Genomic DNA, 20,781 nt, shown 5'->3' with positions numbered 1-20,781 from the left:
AGGAGATTGCAGAGTTATCCGGTTCCACTACTGGCCAGTTATAAACTGGCTGCACTCACTGTGAAAATGGACAAGAATATGAAGAGTTGTCTTTGCCTTTATGTAATGGAACTGGTGAGTCCATTTGTTTACATGAAGCACATTATATTCCGATTGAAACACATTCCACTCAGCTAGCTAGGTGGCTACTGGCTACAAGGCTCATAACTCACTTTTAATTGCAAACAGAAAATGTCTAGCTAGCATTATGTCATTTACATGCTTCTATTTCCAAAAGAAATGAAAGATGTTTACACCAACTTAATATCATGCTTATCATTGTTAAAGCTGCAGTTGGCAAGTCTGACAGATTGAGGGGACTTAGCCAAAATTTTGAATGTTTACAACTCTCATGCCCCTCCCCCACTACCACCAAGCACCCTCTCATCGAGTTTGTGCTTGTCAGTGCGCACCAGACTGCACCAAAACAAATAACAGGCTCTAGGTGGAGGTAGAAGTGTTTTTTTTTTTCTTCTAAAACCGGCTGATTTATGTTGTTCTGTTGGAGCATAGTCTCGGTTTCAGTGAATATGATCAAAAAATTCTTGCCAACTGCAGCGTTAATATTGTGCTATACATGTGGCACAAACAATGTTAGAGTATACGACTAGCCATAGGCTATATCTGAATGGAGCTGGTAAAAGTGTGAACACAATGCACTTAAAGTGACAGTGCACCATTTATAAATGAGTTAAACTGCATCAAAATAGTAGTATTCCTTAAGAAATTAATATTTTAAAACAAAATTACTGTCATTATTATAATTTAAATAATATAAAAGTGTTTTACTTTTACCTTTAATTTTGTGATTTATGTTGTATTCAATATGCCCGTTAAGAAGTTTAAGTCTTTAGGGAGAAAATATACCTTTAATCGTGATTAATCTAGATTAATTCAATTCAAACTAGATGTACCGCATAGCGGTACAAAATATGACCGCCGCTCAGTCCTGTACATCCGTTCCGCGAAAATAAATCACACTTCAATTTGTCTCCATATTTTACTCCATCCCCCACTCTTGAAACTTTTGTGTATGCTTGTTTGGCATGCCTGAGTGTGTGTGTCTTGGCTGCACAGAAAGTACCCTACTGGTGCTGAAAAGGTGAATAGATTGTAGAATAGCCAAAGAAGATGTAGAATTGTTATAAAACCTTTAAAATCTCTAAACAATCACAAGTAGGGCAGTTCATCACAGTTCATCCATTGCAACTGGATTGATGAAAGGTCACTTACACCTGTAGGCTACATTGTATTTGGGAAAAGCAAAAGGTATCAGCATAATGTTATTTATTTATTTATAAACAAAAACATCTCTGTCAGTTCCATGCCGTTTTCAACAGCTATCAAAACAAAGGTCATTTTGGATGGATGGATTTTTGTGAATGTTTCTTCTTCTACATAAGATTTTAGTCATCTTTAGTTCATGTAATACTTTATTGTCAATGCACAAATGAAGTAACAGTAGTCTGAAACGTTATTGTTAATGCACAAATTAAGTAACAGTAGCCTAGTCTGAAACGAAATGCTGTTTTTACATCTAACCAGTGGTGCAAATAACTGACATGTCCAAATGGGCCTTGATGAAATGCGTCGCTAGACTGTTCATACATTTTAACGGGCCAAAGTTGAAAAGCTTTTGTCCGTTATTGTTAGTGCAAATATAGGCTGATTCATGTTCCCTTGCATTGTTTAACTGAGGTCCATGGCTAGTCTGGCTTTCATCAGACCAAGCTCAATCTTTTAAGAAATCAAAAATAAATAGCGGGCAGATCAGGCTGGGTTCACCCAGCCTAGTCCATAGGCACCGATATTGTTTAATTTTCCGATTGAGATATACACGCTCTGGCTATTCTAAATGCAAAATGCATCAGGGAGTTATGACAAAACGGGTAACTAACAAACTAGATCCTAATAGAAAGTTGTTAGCTTCCCTAAGCTACAGGTAGGATTATAAAAGGTAGGCCTATTGACAACATAAATTGTCAATAGGCTATGCTGGCGACACAAATAAAATCTCCTTTGAAAACCAATGGCTTACGCCTTTACAGTATCAAGCGGACTTAAACTGTCAAATCGTGGGCGAAAAGTTGTAATAACATTCACGCAGCTCCATGAGTCAAGGAAAGCGAAATGAAGTAGCCACTTCTAAATGGGACCCACTACACAGTAGCTTAAGGTGTTTTGCTAAAGCAGCCATAATGAAATGAAGGTGTCATTGTTTGGATACTTCACACACACGCGTGCTTTTAATTTCACAGACTACAACTACCAAGCTGTAATCAAAGCACATCGATTCCCCTCTCACACCCTGCACGCACTTAAAACAAAATAAACAGGCGCCTCAGTCTCAATGCATGTATAGGCAAAACTGTATCAGACCGGTGTAACGTTGGTAAATCTTCCATTGCACAGAATGATTTTGTAGCACGTGCAATAAATGACAGTCGAAGATACAAACAGTGCTGCTATCAATTTGTTTGGTATAACCGCATTTATAGTTTTCTACAAATGCAATCAATCAAATGCCTCCATCACTCAACCAACGCTTAACGGTAACATTACCTAGGTCCTTATTGATATTACAAGATTAACGTATCTGCAGTAAAAACCAAGCATGTCCGAAAACATCCTTAGATTTATTTCGCTTCAAGAAGAAATGGGAATTACACTTCATGTGAACATCGTCCCTATCCTTATTAGATGTTAAGCTGCGGTAAATTACAGTCCTTGTATGAAGGCCCATTGTTTTTCCAACCCACTTTTAACTTCCAACAAAATTACGCCTCACTGCAACGATGCCATCTAGTGGACAAACGACTACTTCTCAGCCAATACTGAAAATGCAGCCATGATGATGATGATGAATATTTATTTTGGCTTTTCTTTTTAATCCTACTGATTTTCATTTTTTTACCGGGGCAAATCACAAATGAGTGATTATGAGCCAGGTTGATGTGGGCCCTTGAGACCAACATACCATAAAAGATTCACAGAGAACTGTGTCTGCCCTACCCTCCTTTCGGGGTCCAGTCCAGCGGGGGCTGCAGATGAAAAACGAAAAAATGACGGTTCCATGCTATCCATGTGGGGTACATGCTCACCAAGTTTTGTGTACCCCGGTCTTTCAGTGTCCCGAATCCTTGTTGGTGTAATGTCACTAAATGTACACATAAATTATTTTATTGTAAGGCCCCCCATGAACGAAAGTACACAAAAAACTTGGCATGCATTCAGAGGGTGTCATAATGATCCTACTCTTTAATTTCGTGCAGTTTTGACCTTGTCAGCCAGAGATATTGAGATGAAAACACCTCATTTTTGCTTTTTAATTTTTAACTAGGTGGCGCTATACATGAAATAAGTGGTAATGGGATGGGTTGACATGCCCCCCTTAAGACCAACATACAAAAAAAAAGGTGGACCTCCTAGGCCCTACGGTTCTCGAGATATTCACAGAAAACTGTCTCCGCCACCTACAGGCCAGTTGGTGTATAGTAACATAAATTAATTTATTGTGTGGCCCCCATGAACGGAAATCCACAAAACTTGGCGTGCATACATAGGGTGTCATAATGATCCTACACTTCCAATTTTGTGCAGTTTTGACTATGTTAGGGTCACAGATACCTTCAATTACACCACCTCATTTTACTTTTTTGTGTTTAACTAGGTGGCGCTTATACATGAAATGAGTGGTTATGGAATGGGTTGACATGGCCCCTTGAGATCAACATACAAAAAAAAATGGTCCTCCTAAACCCTACGGTTTTCGAGATATTCACAGAAAACTGTGTCTGCCCTACCCTCCTTCGGGGTCCAATTCAGCGGAGGGGCTACAGATCAAAACGAAAACGATGGTTCCATGCTATCCATGTGGGGTTACATGTCCACCAAGTTTAGGTGTACCCGGGCTTTCAGTGTCCCGGGAATCATTGACGGAAATTTGGGCATGCGAAAAAGAAAAAAAAAAAAAAAAAAAATGACTAAACCTATATGACCGCTGCCACAGCGGGCGGTCATAAATATGAGATTAATAAATTATTTTTTAATCGTTTGACAGCCCTAAATAATAATAATAATAATAATAATAATAATAATAATATATTAATTAATTCTTTTTTATAGCACTTTTGAAGACCCTCAAAGAAACTTCACAGTTTTTACAAAGGTACATGGACAAGGTTACATAAACAGATAAAAAAAAATTATATTTTTATAGGGAAAAGTTGTAGTTTTGTAGAACATTCATCAGGACCTGTTATTTGGCTCACTATTTTACTCTCTCTTCTTCTTTCCCTGCCTTCTTTGAAAGGCCCCTCTGCCTGTCCTCTCCTAACTCTTCTACTCTCATACACAAAACCCACTGCAGTCCCGACTCCCTTTGACTAACATGGTTATCTTGTCTGGAGCTATTATCTATAAGTCAGCTGTAATATCTCTAGATAGCTGAATTAACATTAGACTTCCCTCTTACATCTGCCCCTAAGACTGCCCACAGCCATTTTGATAAAGTTACACAGAGTGGCAGTGATGGAGGCAGAGGTTAGAGGATCAGGAGGGAGGAGACAAAAAGGAAAGAGAAGGTGAGATAAAGTGCAAAACAACACTTAGGTAAAGGGAGTAAAAGGAGCAAGATAAATACCAAATAGGATAGAGAGGGAGAGAGAGAGATGACTTGTGGAGCTAGTTACAGCTAAACATCAATCACTACTAGCCAGAAAACTCTCCATTATCTCCTAGCTAGATTGCTGCTGGTGGCACTCAAGTGCAAACACTCCCTGCTCCACTTTCTACACCCTGCAGACTCTGACGAGTTGAGATTTCTCTTATTCTACTCTCTGTGGGGTTGTGCTGCGTTTCATAATCTTCAATCATAATCAAGAACCGGAACTATCCTAAATAATGTAATGACAGATATAGGAAGAAATAGTGGCAGGCCAGATAGTTGATCGAGCTGGTTGCTAGTTGTGTGTGCGTCATGACTGTCACAGTGACATTTCCAGGTCACCAATTTTCTGTTTTTATAAAAAATATTTTCGGACATTTCCCCCTTTATATGAGTCTGATATTGCTCCATTGGGATGTAATTATGGGGCATGTTTCAACCGATACGGGGGGGGGGGGGGGGGGGGGGTGGGGGGTGCACTCTATTGGATAGACCTAACCAATCAGAGCAATGAAATAGCTTACCTTGAGCTGTAGGAAGAACACACGAACCATCCTTCTCCACAAATGCCTTAACATTGTTTTCTGGTCTTTTTTAAAAGTTATTGTGCTGCCAATATCTTGTACAACACCCGATAGTGAAATCTAAGACAACGAAATACGTAGCAGGGTAGGCTATTTCCCCTCCTTCTGGGGAAGGGTATCGCAAACCCCTCGAGCAAAAAGGTGGCCAATCAGAGAATAATCGTATGCATTTTTCCATATGGAGTTTTAGAAGTAATCTGTCTAGCTTCTAGCCACAGCATTTTTGTTGCAATAAAATCAACCAAAATCAAGTTGCTCAGATGATGTGATAGATGAGGCACTGTTGCTCACCTGTCCATCATCGTAAAACCCAATTTGATTGGTCCAAACAACTCTGGTTCGAGCATAGTTGCTCTACAACGAAGCAATGCCAGACCGAACTTCCCAACCTCAAATGTTGTGGGCTGGGCTAAGTTCGGCTGGCATCCAGGCTACAAATTCAGTCAATTTTGTCCCAATAACACTCTCTTAACATTGTGGGGGGGACTGCATATTGTTCTAAATCTGATTGACAGATTCAAATAAAGAATTAATGAAATGTCTATGAACAGACATTTGTCTATTTTTATGTGTCTTATCTCTGTATGTGTCTGAGCATTTGTCTGTATGTGTGCATGTGAGTTTTTTTTTTTTTATCTCTGCAGACATACGTGTGTGTTCAGTCGCACAGAGCAGATCCAATCAAAGTGAGTATGAGGCTGGCCTGCTGTTTGCTCTTGTGAGGCGAGCGGGCTGCGTCCTGACAGCCTCCATCAGCGGGCAGATGAGGGGAGAGTGGAGAGGGCCGGTCTGCTCGGCCCTGGCAGTCCAACAGCCAACCTTATTATTACCAACCTGTCAAAAGAAAATACACTGCTCACAAAGGCTGCCTTTCACATCACATCTCGCCCGACTCCTCTGACTCCAGCCTTAATCTTTTCCTTTCCCTGCTTTGTGTCTACTCTATGATCCTGTCCATCTTTCTCCGACCGTGCCGGTGGTGTTCACATTTTGATTGGGATCCAGGACACCGTCAAAGACGAGGTAAACATCAAAGAGCAGGAACCTGGAACTGTACAGAGAGACAGAGGGGCCACATGTCTCAGAGTCGCCGTGTCTGTTAGAGTAAGGAGGCAAGAGACATACAGAAGGAAGTGAAGAACAGAATGCAAACATGTTGCACTATTTTTTTGTTGTTGTTGTCAAATTCAGCCATTTGTTTGTTTTTCATGATCATTACCCAGTGCCTCTTGATCCCCAGTCTCTGCTAATAATGGAACATCTCGAACATCTATTGGGCAACAAAAGCTCCAGGAGCAGGGAATTCTGGGTAAAAGGACCTGGCACTGCTGTGTTCAAGAGACTGAGATCACAGGCTACTGTAGGTACCGCACAGTCTCTCCAGTATTGCAGACAGGAGTATCTTTTATATATACAGCGGGGAAAATAAATATTGAACACGTCAACATTTTTTTCAGTATACTTCCAGTGAGGCTATTTGCATGAATTTTTCACCAGACATTAATATTAACTTAGGTAATCCACACATATAAAAAATCCAAACATTAATGTTCATAAGTAGAGTTATGAGTAAAAAAGTGGAATGCCACAGGAAAAAAGTATTGAACATGCCTACTGAAATTTCTTAAATACTTTGTGGAAAACCCTTTATTTGTAATGAGAGCTTCAAGGCATTTTCCTCTATGACCTAAACTAATCAGTCGCCAGTATTCAGGTGTGATTTTGGCCCATTCTTTTTAAAACAGATAGTCTTTTAATATTGAAGATTCCAGGGTCCCTCTTGTAAATCCTGATCTATAGGTAACTTCCAAAACTGTTCAATTGGATTTAAGTCAGGGCCTGAATTTCCTTTCTCTGAAACCAATTGAGAGTTTCCTTTGCTGAATGCTTTGGATCATTGTCCTGCTGGAAGGTCTAGCCATGTCTCATCCTCATTGTTCTGGTGGATGGCAAGATTCTCCCAGAAAAAATGGCTCCATTCATCATTTCTTCAACTGTATGAAGTCTGCCAGTACCATTAGATGAAAAACAGCCCCACACCTCCAAACTTCACTGTTGGTATGGTATTTTTAGGGTGATGCACAGTGCCATTTCTCCTCCAAATATGGTGTGTAGCATGACATCCAAAGAGTTAAATTTTGCTCTCACCTGACCAGAATACATTCTCTTAGTATTTCATAGGCTTGTCCAAATGTTGTGTAGCAAACTTTCAATGAGCTTCGACATGTTTTTCTTCAGTAATAGAGTCATGTGGGGTGAGCGTGCATAGAGGCCATGGCGGTGGAGTGCATTACCTATGATTTTCTCTGTAACAATTGAACCTGCTGCCTCCAAGTCTTTCTGGAGTGGTCCTTGGCTCTTAGGCTACATTTTTGACTATCCTTCGGACTTCCTGGTCAGAAATCTTGTGAGGAGATCCTGTGCATGGCCGATTGATGATGCAGTGATGTTCCTTCCACTTGCAGATAATGGCTACAATACTGCTTACTAGATGATTCTGAAGTTTTGAAATGCATCTGTAACCAGTTCCATTGATATGTTTTGCAACAATAATGTTGCAAAGGTCTTGGAAGAGCTCTTTGCTTTTACCCATCATGACATGTTTCTGGTCTGACAACTTGGTAACGAAAAACCTTTTTGTAGCTCATCAATATGTACTAACCCAGCTTACATTAATTTGCACAGATAGGAGGGATAATTACACTCTAACTATGTATAGATTCCAGCTCGTTCCTTGCCATTCCTTGCCTTTGTGTACTGTTTTTTCTTAGTGTGTTCAATACTTTTCCCTGTGCCATTCCACTTTTTTACTCATAACTCTACTTAGGGACATTAATGTTTGGATATTTTAATATGTGTGGATTACCTAAGTTAATACTAATGTCTGTAGAACATTTTTTGCGAATAGCCTCTCTGGAAGTATACTTACTGAGAAGAATGTTGACGTGTTCAATACTTATTTTCTCCGCTGTATTTTTTGGGGGTTTTCTTTTATGCCTTTAATCTGATAGGAGAGTGACAGGAAGCCAATGGGAGCGAAATATGGGGTGGGATCGGGAAATGCCCCAATGGGAGAGAGATATGGGGTGGGATCGGGAAATGTCCTGGGTCAGACTCAAACCTGGGTCCCCGGGGGCACGTGTACCTGAATGTGGTACGGGCACCATAGCCAGTTGCACCTCCGGCAGAAAGGCATATTTTAATCTAGACATAGGTGAGTCCACAAGTCATGTGGCTCAGAGAGATATTATTCTCACTAGTTGACATCCTCTCAGATCAGCTCAGAGCTTACTCCTTGTGCCTCACTAGTAGACATCCTCTCAGATCAGCTCAGAGCTTACTCCTTGAGCCTCACTAGTAGACATCCTCTCAGATCATGAATAAAATATATATCTATGTATCTATCTCTATATATCTACAGTATCGATCTATCTAGTAGACATCCTCTCAGATCATGAATAAAATATATATTTATCTATCTATCTCTATCTATCTACAGTATCGATCTATCTAGTAGACATCCTCTCAGATCATGAATAAAATATATATTTATCTATCTATCTCTATCTATCTACAGTATCGATCTATCTCTCAGATTAGCTCAGGGCTGACTCATGCAGGAGTGGACTTTTATGTAGACTGAATGTCAACGACTGAAGAGCAATAAGACACAGCCGACAGCCACAGTTTGTACTGAACACTGACTGAGATGTTTCTTGGAGATCATTTTGATTTGCATCATTTCACTGTGAAGTGGCCAAGAGTACTTGGTCAACAAGTGTCAATTTATTTATTTTTTAGAATCACATTTCTATGAAAATGAAAGCAGTAGATGTTGAAACAGAAATGCAGAGCCCTCCGCATTTATTGGTGTCTGGTAAAGATGAGTGAAAAGACATTGAAAATATGTTTCTCTTGGTTTCATAAATAAAACAATGAGGAAAATCGCAAACTTCTAAGAAGAAAAACATCCTAAAAAATAAGCATATTTTTTAAACCAAAACACAAGTGACACTATTATTTGTCATTTGTCACTGTATTTAATTATCGGGTACAGCCACCCTCTGATAAGAATAGCTCTTAAGGCCCATTCACACCAAAAACGATAACGATAACTATAAATAAATATCGTTCTCGTTAATATGAATGACGACGTTCACACATAAACTATAACGATAACGACATGAAGAACGATATCGTTGGGGATCACTTTCAGAGCGATTTTCACAACTATAAAATGCTAATAGCCAATCAGAACCCATCGAATTTTAGCCCTCACATTTATTAACAAAAAATATGGCGAAAATCAAACTTTTTAAGGCTACTGGCAGTATTTTCTGATTTACGAGAGATATCCATAAGAGATATCCATAATTTCCTGTGTAAAATACTTTTCATCTAATCTGTCAACACAATAAAAACATAATTTTGAACCTGGCTTTATCCAATGTTCAGATTTTGTTTTTCTAAAGTTTATGCAAATTAGCACAGATAAGTACATCATGCATCATAACATTTTCATATTAATGTAGTAATCAACTGGTGAAGTTTCATATTAATATCTGCTAGTTATATTTTTAGCCTTTTCACCTGTAGTACAATATATCACGCCTTATATTTAGCACATTGAAAAAGAAAGGGTTAATATTGAGAATTGCCCAAGGGATATCACCAGGGATCCAGGTTCACCTAATCATGGCATTTGGCTGCTGGACTATAATGACAGCTATGACAGTTCACCAGTAGATTGATGTATGGTTTGAAACATTGGATTTTGTTAATGTACCTGCTTAGTCTAGCTTTGAATCACCTGGCAATACATAACTGTCACAGCATACTGCGTCTAAGATGTTTGCTGTCTCAAACAGAACCAGTTTCATACAGTATATCATCATATGGCATGTCTGGAATATATTTAATGTGCATGCACTGTGCTGCGGATTCTACATTCTACAGTGAGATTAAAGATAGTGTCATAATATGGTGCGCTACTATAAGTACATTTCTGCTGAGAAAATGCCGGAGGTTTGACTAAGGAATAAGTACACCCACGTCTGCTTTATTTAATCTCATAAACATCTTATTATCCTCACTTAGAAAGCCCCTAATTCTTTATACGTCCATAAATCAATAAACATCTCAATCTTATGTATTACCAGCGTCAAACTAGACTCCCTGGGTGGTTAAGACCAAGGAGACCATTATCACATCCTTGCTGAGGGGTTGTTATCACATTGCTCTGATTTAAACTGACCCAGTGCCTTAATGCTCTTTACCAGAGCCTTTCCTATGAGACCCCATGGATCAGTCCCCTTATGTGCTGAGCTTTTTCTCTTGTTTTCCTGGAATGAGGGTGTTAAAGCCACGTAAAGGCCAGCATAGCACTGCTGAGGTCTTCCTTGACTCTCAGAATGGCTTAGCACTGCAACTATATATCTTGTCTCATATAGTCCAGGCTCAGGTCCCACACCTGTAGGCAACCACCAAAGAGAGCGATGAGGGGCAAATTTGAGCAGGATTTTATCTACTCAGAAAATTAATTTAAACAGTATCTGAAGGTGTGGTATTTGTATACTGATGATATATGTTATATATAGAAAGGAAGGAGTATTTGGCAGCTTTCAATGATTATGCCAACACTAGACTGACTTCCATTAAATTTACCCTGAACTCTGACGATAAAGTTATGGCCTTTTTGGATGTATTAAACAATTGGACAGTTCCGTTACACACTGAGATTTGTTTTGTTTTTTTCTTACCGACAGTACTCAGTGACCTCGAGAAACTGAGATACTATATGTGAAAAATCGGCGGAATTCTTCTTTAAGCAGTATGGTAACTGGTTGATTATGGGATTGTATGTATGGGTGTATGTAACATTCATTCACTTGAGCACCCTGAAAAAGGAACTGAAATGTGTCTGTGCAATAAAAAAGATGGATATGCAAAGTGCAGTTACAGTATATAATCGCATCAACGTTTTAAAAACAGGAAAAGAGAGTAAGGCTGTCTCCTTTGACTCACTGATTTGTTCACAGTCAAACTCTGGCACATGTTTGGAGACTAGATAATCAGGGGCCGTATTCACAAAGACTTTTAAGGCTAACCTTAGCTCCTAACTGGCAAATAAAGATAATGGACGGTAAATTTAGGACTTTTTGTCGAGAAGTCGAGAGGACTCCTAACTTATTAAGACCTATTTGCAAATAATCCTAAACTGCTTTTTGTGGCATTTCACGTCACGTCATGTATGCGGTTACAGAAGCTCTCAATCGCGAGGAAACAATTGGGCATTGTCAAGTCAAGTCAACTTTACTTATATAGTGCATTTCATACACAGAGGAGCAGACCCAAGAGACCCAATTCTATAGCAGGTCCAGCTGGCAGAATCAAGAGACCCAATTCTACCGCAGGTCCAACTGGCATGAGTCTCAGGGTGCAGGGGTGGCAAAGCAGGCCTTCTGTGCTCAAACAAACAAAACACACACACACACACACACACACACAGAGAGAGACTGGTCTAAATATGCATGGGCTGTGCTTCTAAATTATTTCTGGACAATTCGAGTTTTGTAGGTTATAGGTTATGGCTCTGTTTGTGTGTGTGTGAACAGCATGTGTGTGTGTGTATGTGTGTATGCATTGCCATTCCAAATAAGTATATTAGATTGCCCACATCCTCTCCAGAGCATGTTGACATAGTGGGAAGGCTAACACATCAGCCAGTGGTGCTGTGTCTGGTTCTGGTAATTTCCGCATCACTCAGCGCACTCCCTGCACTTGCAATTACACGTTGTAAATAGTGTGCATAAATGACAGTCTGGCAGATTGGCTGTATATCGATTTTCCAGGCCAGCCGTTGCTCTGTGGTGTCCATAAAGCACACTGAATAGTAGAGGTGGGACTGGCTTGGGGTAAAGCTGCCACACTGCCAGTGCAGTCTCTCTCACTCTTGGTGGGGGTTCCTGCTGTGCATGTGGAAGCTCAAAGAGCTCCGCATGCTCTCAACCTGTACCTGTTCGGCATGCCTGAATTAGGCTCTCTGCACACGGCTCTCTGCGCCGACATGAGCACGGCACACTCCACTTTCGACATTCGATTGCACTATTGGTTAGATGTTAAACTGCATTTCGTTGTACTGGTTGTCCTTACTTGTGCAGTGCAGTGACAATAAAGTTGAATCTAATCTAATCTAATCTAATCTAATCTAATCTAATCTAATCATTGTTTTCAAGACAACAACCAACACCGTATTTGCCTTTCGCCGCCGCATAGATTGCGATTCAGTTCTATTTTGTCGGTACGCCGCTCAGTAAAATCCACTATCCACTACTTGTCAGTTAAAAATGATAAGTGAAATGACAGTGCACTCGTGTCGGACTATGTGGACCACTTTAGGCCATCGCTGGGGACTGCCAATGAGTAAAATGCCTTGTGTTTAGCGAATCATAGGCACCATAACTCCATTGAGTCTGATGAACTACGCTTGGTGCAGGGAGACACTGAAGGCACATCGTGTGTACAGCTGAGGGAACTCAGGAAGACTAGACTGTGGATACCTGCTCCACTGGACTCAGTAAAATAGTTACTTCACACCTCTAAAGTATGCTGGGTTTTTTTTTTCCCCCACTCCTTCTCTCCCTCGCCCCCTCTCTGACCTCTCAAACTTCCTGTGTAGTTTCTCCAGACCTCATTTCCCAGTGTGGCCAGGCTTGATTGGATTTCTACACCTCCCCTGTGAGCAGGAAGTCAGATCATACCCCTCGATGCATCACTGTGACAGGTTGCCAGGTTGGTCCCTTGCTCCTCTGTTGCTATTAGCCACCCTTACTTTGAAAACACACCTTATTCTTGGCACTTGCTTGACATGATGGTGGCCCCTTAATCGTCATTAATAGTCCACACAATGTCTGGGTCCATTTTTTGACCCATTTGTTTACCTTGTATCTAACTAATTCATTCTTACAGAATGGGAGTTTGTATATTTATGGTTGTTGTTATTATTCGATAAACTTTTATATAGCTAATAGTAATATTTTGTATTTTATTTATTTAGGCTATATTATTTTACTTTTAACTGCTCATTTTAATGTTAACTCATTGAATGCCAAGCTGTTTTCGGGAGCTTTGTCCTAGAGTGCCAGCAATCTAGACCATTGTTGATGATTTTTGTACAGCCACAGCATATTCTGTGTTATAGCTATGAACACATACAATAGCTCGATTAAAAGGTGAGACTTGGTGAGAGCTCTCGGTGGGTGCAAACCGTGTATTTCTACACGCCTCTGTTCCTGAGAAATCCCAAGCTAAACAGTGGCTAGTTTTCATCAAAATCGCTGTTTTTTTCTAGAAATGGAGATATAACGTCTTCCATGAAATATGAAGTGTTGCCTGTTACTTGTGTAAACTTTCCGGGAAGTGATCAGCGAGACCTGGCGAGACTGCCACCTAGTGATAGACACACGAAAATGGCCTGGTTTTGACCTGACGTGAATGCGTCACTGATTCGACCCAAAGCGGCAACCGAGTTATGATAAAATGTCCAGATAAAATGTCCAGATTGTGCGTTTTCATGAGTTTCACGATCGTATTACGTTTTTGGCACTCAATGAGTTAATGTAGTATTTATTGATGTCATTGTAAGTCACTTTTTGGACAAATAATAAAAAGTGTCAGCAAAGAACTATAAACCTATATCTATATATTATTTAGACTATTGGACTGATTTTAAAAGTGTAAAGTCTAAACCTAAATATATCCATATCTATATTACATCAACAGGACACTCACATTAGTTTATCCACGGCTGAAACACAGATTCCCACACAGTGCTCACTGAATATAGACACAGTAATATTCCTACACACTGCTCACTGAATATAGACGATGCATGTAACAGGATACTACAGTATAACAGTGGTGATTATATTTCTTCATGATCCGCCAGCAGTCCATTTTGTGTGCACACTGAAAACCAACAGTGTGTGTCTACTTAACAGGTGGCATCATTTCACACCCACACCAGGCTTTTATGAAACTCGTCCCTGTCCACTCCCAATGTTGCCAAGTCCGCTTATTATATCGTGAAGTCCCTTGAAAGTAGTTGTAGTCGTGGGTGGGCTCCAATCGCTTCTACACACTTGTGTTAGGCTTGCTTCAGAGACCCAGTTGCTAGTTTTGGAAAGGCCAGACAATGGACCTTTTTCACCGCAGCCATTTTTGACATGGAATATATGGCAGGCCCAGGATATCTTCCTCTCCATTTTTAGAAAGGTCAATGGAGCACTGAAGGAACACTAGGCATTTCTCAAACTCATGGATCCTTTAAAGCTGCTTTTTCAACGAATCGAACCGAAGCACCGTTCCAATGTCAAGTATCCATCAAGTTCTACCAAGTACTAAGTCCTTCAGAATTTTGAGAATGTATGTGTGTGTCTTCCGCATGCGTGGAACACCCACAATAATGCGCACACATTTATAGAGGATTTAAAAACTGTGCTAAACTGCCTTGTTTAGCACAGTTTTTAAATCCTCTATAAATGTTCACTATGTAAATGAAATGTAAACATTGTCTTATAGGAATATGGTGCGCGTGGAAACAGAATTGGAATATGGTGTGGATGGAAACAGAATATGAATATGGTGTGGATGGAAACAGAATTGGAATATGGTTTGCATGGAAACATAACAGGAATATGGTTTGCATGGAAACAGAACAGGAATATGGTTTGCATGAAAACAGAACAGGAATATGGTTTGCATGGAAACAGAACAGGAATATGGAGTGCAAGGAAACAGAACAGGAATATGGTGTGCATGGCAACATAGTCAAGTTTCCTCCAGGATTGCTTACGCTATCTTAAACTGGGGTTTCCTCTGGTTATTACCAGTGGATTATTGCACTCCTTTCCTTGATGGGTCCCACACTGCTTCTGACAGCCCTATGAATTAATAATCAAACGTCTTTGAGATACAAATATTTCTTTGTGCAAGCATTCCTCATCTTCCAAATGGATCAAAATCATGCCACTTTCCAGATGAATCTTTTTTTTTATCTCACTGGAGAGTTAGAAATGTCCTACTGACTCACAAATTGCTAAAATATTTATAATAATTTTTGGCAAGTGGCAAAACACACTACAAGATAAAGTCATATAAACTGAGCAGAACAAAGTGAGCAAATCAAGCACAACTCCATAGAGCCAGTGGGTCGACAGGATATCTGTTTCTCTGGCTTTTGAGAGAGGTTCAGTCTAGTCCATAGTCTGGGCCTGGGATGCTAACTGAACTCTGCTCTCAAAGAAGACACACAGTTTAACACTGAGATGTTCACAGGAGTGTGTAGCTTGCACTGCACTGTAGTGTGTGTGTGTGTGTGTGTGTGTGTGTGTGTGTGTTTACTCTAAGGTGTTTGGCTGTAACAGCACAACTGTGGCCCTGATAGTGATGGGTTGTAAGGCTGGGGAATCATTTAAAGGAAGACATCTGTGAGAGTGAAATTGCCTGCAGGCTTATGGCAAGAACAAAATGTGGGACAGAAGGCTATGCAGGCTATGCAGCACTGTGTGGTTTATATTGGCAACATTTTCCACAGGAACTCGTATCACAACAATACCACACTCCACCAGTAATATACCCTGGTGGCATGAATGTAATATAACTGTAATATACGTAAATAATTGACTTGACTTGACTCCAACAATACCATATTGCTGTGAAACATACTGTATGGGGTCTAAAATCATGCTAAATGAGATTTGTTTGGGTGGAATTCATGTATGGAGGAGAGGTCAAGGACATTTGCATTTGAGCATATTTTTGCTCTCTCTTTCTCTTTCACGCAATTCAATTCAATTCAAAAATGCTTTATCCTTGGAACATTTCAGGAACATTATTTCCAAAACTCAATTATATGTACACGTAAGAGGTTAAAAATAAATGTTTAACAGAGTTGTAAAATTAACATATAAGAGGACATAAAAGTAGACATAGAAGACATAGAACAACAATTCTAATAAGAAAAACAAATACACAACATTGTTGGTGGTTGTGGCCTCACTGGCTGCCCTTCCTGTTTCATGTTAGAGAGAGGTAACTATTGTTTTTATATTGTTCACGTCACTGTTTGCATGGGTCATGACTAAAACACTTACGTTAATATCAAACATTGTCTGGCATTCTCTAATAGACTCGGACTGACTTAAAATACCCTATCTAATAGTACTAAACTATCTAATAATTAGCTAGCTCTGGCAACAGTGCACAAAGGTCACACTGACATTCTTACACTGAAAAGTGCACTTTGTCGATCAGTAAAGATCCTCTGATCTGTCATCAGCCAAATCTCTACCCAGCTGAGCCCCCCCCCCCCCCCCCACACACACACACACACACACACCACTACTTCCCCAGGCCAATCCTCCTCCTCACTTCACTACATCTCCCATGCTAGGGAATTGAGATAACAGAGGGAAAAGTTGAAACCAGGACATACTGTAGGACTGGTCCATGTGAGATCGGGTGTGAGTGAGTGGCTCATTTCACGGCCGCTTGTAGGTATGTGGCACAGAAGAAAATAAATCTGGTGTACCGCTGGGCAGCGAAGCCCATGTGCCAGCCAAGCTCCACACCAGCCGCTGTCACAGTTGATCAAGGTGTGTGTGTGTGTTTTCTTGGAAAAAGTATGTTTTCTTTAGTTGAAACTGCATGTGTCTGCGTATGCTGATTTTCTCAGTATCAGTATTCCTCAGAGTTTATGTGTTTGTTTATGTCTGTTGCTGTTTGTATATGTGTGTGTTTGTTTGTTTGTTTGTTTGTTTGGTTGGTTGTGTGTACACATGTACCCTTACAAGCAAGTAAGTGGCCATGCTGTTCTTCCTGCTGATAGGCCAAATGATTGCTGACTTCAATTATGTTTCTCTCTCTCTCTCTCTCTCTCTCTCACACACACACACACACACACACACACACACACACACACACACACACTTGTCATCGTTGGGGGAAGGATGTCTGTGCGTTCAGTCTTCCTGTTTTGAGGGTGAAAATACTAATAAAGTAATCAAAGTAGGTCAGCTGGTTCAGAGAGACTGACATTCTGTCCACATGTCACACACACACACACACACACACACACACACACACACACACACACACACACACACACACACACACACACACACACACACACACACACGACATTCAGGCATACAAAGATGTGTATACATACACACACATATAGACATAGGGAAACAATCAATCATACACAGACCCGTCAACAACCTATACACACACAAACATGCTTAAAGGGAAATATCTATTTGCACAAAGCCAGACACACACAGCAATAAGCAGTATGCTGGATAGACTAGTTTTGTCTGTCCCTATTTCAGCTCAGGGGGAGACAGTTTCATCAGCTTTTCACTGATTGCATTGTCCTGACTAGTGTCAAAAAGCACATGAATAAATAAATATGAACTTGGCTAGCAATGAATGCTGAATCTTTGGCAAGACTTCAAGCCATCAACCATGATGGACTGTATAACAGTGGTAAGCAGATCATCATGTGGAACGAGTGTTGAGAAGGTCCTCTTATCCATGATGGACTAACAGTGGTAAGCAGATCATGTGGAACGAGTGTTGATGTGTATCCATCTTTGTGAACATGGTGCTAATCACAGTCACATAACTATCTAAGGTGCACCACCAAAAGTCAGAAACGTGCCTGATGATGATGTTTGGATGAACACTGAATCATTTTGCATCTCATGTCGTATCTCTAAAGTTAATTATTAGCTAATTATTCAACATAGCTATTTATCTAAAGCAAAGGCGCGGCTAAATTAAACTATTCAAGCATATTTTAGGTAATTGGGCGCTGGATGAAACTATGAAGAGAAGAATAGTCAGCATACACACACACACACACACACACATGCACACACACTTATATGAGATGCCGCAGTCAAATGAATGGCTGAGAGTTCAGAGAGAGCCATTCAAAATAATTGGACAGCTAAAATTACATCATTGAGTATTACATTGTTCATGTGATGGCTCTTTTCTTTTAATGGACAATTAGATGCCAGGACACACAGTGACTCAATAAGAAAGTAATTTTGCAGAACTTCCAATCATTTCAGAAAAAAATACATTTTTTTTCTGTTGAGAAATTTGTAGTGAGCTTTCATTCTGTTTTAAATGTCAAGAAGCCATATATTTTGCAATGAGCTAGTATTTTGTCGTCGAGCGGTTCCTTCCTGTGCCTGATGCGTCAACTCTAATCTTTTTCCTTAAATATTGATTTATGAGGTTACAGGAAGAGGCTAATGGTGTGTATGATGAATGATGATAGTTACCCTGAGTAAAACGCCAAAGTTACGCCTGAGTAAAATTTCAGAATCCAATCCAGAGGTGTCAATGTGAGTGCTGTGTGGCAGCTTCACAATCTCATTTCCACCTCCATAGCATTTGTTCTCCCCACCACCCCTAGCACTTGCTTTGTCTTTCTATTTAGGGAAACCAAAGGAAGCTCTCTTTGTAGTATGTGTTTTGCTGAATTAACTTCTGAAACACCATGGTAACGTTATAGGAATAGAAAAGTCTGTGTCTACCTTGTAAAAGAGGCTTTATTTTCATGTCAGCATAACTGTGAATATTTCAACAAGCAAAATATATGGCAACAGCAACTTTTTAAGCGATTTCCCTCCCTTAATGTAGGCATGACGTTAGCTTTGTGGGCGGGATTTTGGACAAGACAGGGGGGCTATCAGCCTGATAATGGGGAAAGAAACATGTTTTTGTGCTTGAAGACCGGCCATTATCACAGGCTTGAATAAAGCCTTGGCTCGGCCTGGTTCGGTAGTCGGTCTCTGGCTTTTCATAGAGAACCACTACTCACTTAGGCACCACGAGGGATTTCAGGACCAAGGACAGAGGCATTGTCTGGCATTCTCTAATAGATAGACATTTATTGATTCTTTCGGAAATTCTTCTTGCACCATACAGCTCATCAGATACTGTAGACAGACTACAACAGGACCAATAAGCCCTCCCACACCCCACACAACAACAATACACAACACCAAGTATCTCTTGATTTTGGTACCAGCACTACAAGTGAGGTTTTCCAGGCCTTTGAAATGTAATGTGTCAAGTGAGATTTGAATGAGTAACAGCAGGCTCAGTCCTGTGAGGTTAATTTCACTCTCTTCACCACTGCACATATGTGGTTCATGCAATTTATTTTCATGGTCTCTTATTAAAATGTCTTAGTTTCATAACATTCTGCAATACAACTGAGGATAGGAGTCTGACATTATGTCACAAATGAAAAGATTTTACAAATATCCCATGATTGGGAACCAAGCAGAATGTGATTTATAAATGCCATAAGATTTGAAAGTATGTAAAGTATACACTGTGTATTTTGATGTATTTTCAAATAGAATACTTGATAGGATCTACTTCCTACCTAGACCCTTGCCAATACCATTGTCATGGACAATTTCCTACATTCATAACTCTGAATGCTGCACACCTTACTACTCCCCTGATTGTGAGCTGATTGTGGACATTATTCAAAGACTGGAGAGATGAACGGAGAGCATTTATTTTGTGTCGTGTGACAGCTCCAAATAACTTACAAAAGGACACAGTTTTGCAACCCAAGGGTCTGCTTCTATAGTGATTTTTGTCTCTTACACAGATGTATTGATTAGAAGACATAATGGTTTTGGGCCATTTTGTGTTTCCTCTCAATGACTGTTCCATCTGTTCTTTAAGGTGTCATTACCTTCCACCTTTAGCTAGCCAGTGATGACAATTGCAGTCTGCAGTCTGCCTTGCAGTCTGTTAAAGAAATGTGTGTAACTTCTCAAAAAATGGATATACCAATTTTAGCCCTCTGTTGGTCATTACAGGTTGTCTCATCATGTCTCAGAAAACAATATACAGTATATATGCAGAAAAGAAATGATTTATGCTAATTAAATACTATTAAATTCTCATTTTTTAAACATCCATTCCAGTAACCTCTTTGAGTAACTAGTGGGATCATCAGTACTGGTCTCAGTGGTAAATTTACAGCTATTAATTGCAACTCTTATAAGCATCTGTGTTTCACCTTTGTACTGTTATAAAAACACTCTTCCTTGTGGAATATTACTATAAAACTATATTATCTGATATTTAGACAAACTCAAGTTAATTACATTTGCATTTATTCATTTAGCAGACACTGTTGTCCAAAGTGACTTTTTATATCAACTATATTAATAGTTTACATTGGATTACATTGTCCCCGGAGCAACTTGGGCTTAAGTCAAGTCAAGTCAAGTATTTATTTTTGCCATTTGCTCAGGTACAATGTACAGGCGCATTGGAATGCTTGTGCAGATCACTCAGTCATGTATAAAAAGACAGAACACTCATTCTCATTCACTCAATTAAAAATACACTACTAAAAAGCAATACAATTAATACAATTAATAA

The sequence above is a fragment of the Alosa alosa genome, chromosome 14 (assembly GCF_017589495.1).
Source record: "Alosa alosa isolate M-15738 ecotype Scorff River chromosome 14, AALO_Geno_1.1, whole genome shotgun sequence".
Taxonomy (NCBI): domain Eukaryota; kingdom Metazoa; phylum Chordata; class Actinopteri; order Clupeiformes; family Clupeidae; genus Alosa; species Alosa alosa.
This window is presented reverse-complemented; position numbering follows the sequence as displayed.